Source organism: Dipodomys merriami, unplaced genomic scaffold (genome assembly GCF_024711535.1).
Source record: "Dipodomys merriami isolate MVZ:Mamm:240054 unplaced genomic scaffold, mDipMer1.0.p SCAF_247, whole genome shotgun sequence".
NCBI classification, from domain to species: domain Eukaryota; kingdom Metazoa; phylum Chordata; class Mammalia; order Rodentia; family Heteromyidae; genus Dipodomys; species Dipodomys merriami.
Genome location: NW_027203904.1, coordinates 1,222,977 through 1,225,841, shown reverse-complemented (window position 1 = coordinate 1,225,841; position 2,865 = coordinate 1,222,977).

Sequence of the window (2,865 nt, the reverse complement as noted above, 5' to 3'; positions counted from 1 at the left end):
AGAATCCAAGATGACGGAAAGCAAGATGGCCAAAAACAAGATGGCGGAAACAAAGATGAAAGGCAACAAGATGGCGGAAAACAAGATGGAGGGAATTAAGATGGCGGATTCCAAGATGGTGGAAACCAAGATGGCGGAATCCAAAATGGAGGGGAGCAAGATGACCGAAAACATGACAGAATCTAACATGCCCGACGCCAACATGGCGGATTCCAAGATGGCCAAAAACAAGATGGTGGACACCAAGATGGCAGAATCAAACATGGAGAGAAACAAGATGGAGGAATCCAAGATGGAGGGAACCAAGATGGCCGAATCCAACATGGCCGACACCAAGATGGCGGATTCCAAGATGGTGGACGCCAAGATGGCTAAATCCAAAATGGATGGAAACAAGATCGTGGAAAGCAACATGGCGGAATCCAAGATGGAAGGAATCAAGATGGCAGAAAACAAGATGGAAGGAATAAAGATGGCCGAAAACAAGGTGGTGGAATCAAAGATGGAGGGAACCAACATGGCGGAATCCCAGATGGAGGAATCCAAGATGGAGGGAATTAAGATGGCGGATTCCAAGATGGTGGAGGCCAAGATGGCGGATTCAAAAATGGCGGATTCCATGATGGTGAGCGCCGCTGCGGAAGCGGCCGCGGGGGCGTCGCGCGGCGCTGACGTCGTTGTTGATGCACCAAGCTCGGGCCCGGGCACCGGGGAAGCACGGCTGTGGCGTCGGCGTCTTGCGGGTGCCCCTGGGCGTGGGCGGCAGCGGCGTCCGCCGCCTCCGCCTCCCCCTCCCGCCCCACGCGCCGCCCCCGCCAGCCGCAGGTTCCAGCCCGCCTTACCGCGCCGCCCGCGCCCACCAGTGGCTGCCGAGCACATCCGGGCCCCGCCCACCCTGCTTCCGGTCTCCATGGAGACCTCCCCGCTTCCGGCGTCCACACTTCCGGTTTCCACATTTCTGGTTTCGACGCAAATATCCCCACTTCCGGTCTCTGTGTCTTCTGTCGACCCACTTCCAGTCTCTACTCGGACCTCACCACTTCCGGTCTCCACACTGCCGGTTTCCACTCGAACATCACGACTTCCTGTCTTCACTACTTCCGCCTACCCACTTCCGCTCTCCCCACGGACCTCCCCACTTCCAGTCTCCACTCGGACCCCTGCACTTCCTGCTTCCACACTTCCAGTTTCCACTTGAAAATTCCTACTTCCGGTCTCCTCTCGGACCACCCCACTTCCGGCTTCCACACTTCCGGTTTTGTCTCGAACATCCCCACTTTTGGGCTCCACTCGCAAATCTACACTTCCGTTCTCCACGCGGAGATCCCCACTTCCGATCTCCATTCGGACCACCCCCCTTCCTTCTTCCCCACTTCCGGTTTCCACTCGGAAATCCCCACTTCCGGCCTCCACTACTTCGGCCTACCCACTTCCGTTTTCGACTGAGAGATCCCCACTTCCGGCTTCCACACCTCCGGTTTCCCCACGGACCTCCCCACTTCCGGTCTCCAGTCGGACCACCCGTCTTCCGGTTACCACTCGGAGATCCCCACTTCCGACTTCCACACTTCCGGTCTCCCCACGGACCTCTCCACTTCTGGTTTTGACACTGACATCCCCACTTCCGTCCTCCACCCCTAGAGCATCCGCTGCTCCGACCTCTGCACTCCCGTCCTCCTCACTTCTGTCCTCCTCACTTCCGGCCTCCTTACTTCCGGCCCCCAGGAGGCCTGGTGGCGGCCGCAGGCGGGGACGACAGCACAAAGCCCACCGCGCCTGGCTGGGCCCCACGGCGAACCCCCGTGACCCCGTGGTTATAACCCTGCACGGCCGTGGCCCGGATGCCCTCCCTTCCTGTCCTGCGACTTCCCCTGACAGTGACCCTGGGACCTTTGACCTGCGACCCCCGGCCCCGCCCGCTGTGACCCCGCCTTGTGGCACCTGGAACGAGCTGGACACGGGTGAGCCTCAGTTTACCCATCTGTTTCCTGCAGGCTCTTGGCGTGGGGGCAGGGGACTGAGGGGAGCCAGATAGGAGGTGGAGGTTAGCGGTCACAGGGAGGATACAAGACAGTCAGAGGTCACGGGGAGGTTAGGGGTCATGGGGGGTCAGAGGTCACAGGGAAGTCAGGGGTCACAGTCGGGTCAGTGGTTGCAGAGAGGTCAGAGGTCATGAAGAGGTCACGGGGAGGTGAGAGGCCTTGGGCAGGTGAGAAGTGGATGGGAGGTCAAAGGTCATGGGGAACTCAGGGGTCATGGAGAGGTCACGGGGAGGTCTCGGGAGGGTCACTGGGAGGTCAGAGGTCATGGGCAAGCCAGGAGTCACAGGAGGTCAGAGGTCACAGAGTAGTCAGAGGTCATGGAGAGGTCACAGGGAGGTCAGGGGTTACTGGGAGGGCAGAGGGCATGGACAGGTCAGAGGGCATGGGGCGAAGTCCTTCACTCTGTCTGTCTGTTGTCTGTGTTCCTGGCCGTGTGGGGCACAGGATGACTGGGGAGACAAACACACACGCACGGACAGACAGGCAGACAGACATAGAGCAGACAGATAGAGGGACGCATGGAATGGATGCGATCAGGTCTCTTCTGCATAGCCCTGATACTCTTGGACCGCACATGCATGGATCTGACACGCGTGTAAATGTCACGCATGAATCTGACACTCACACAATGGTCACACGTGGAAATATCACTCGTGAAAGGGACACGATCACATCCCTTCCACACTCACCTGATACACATGAAGCGCGCATGCGTGGCTCTGACACACGTGGAAATGTCATGCACGCCTCCCCCGCTCCCCCCGTGCTGCATGAGGCGCCCACGGAGTTGGTGTCGGCCCACGCGGGCCTCACCCTGCACCTG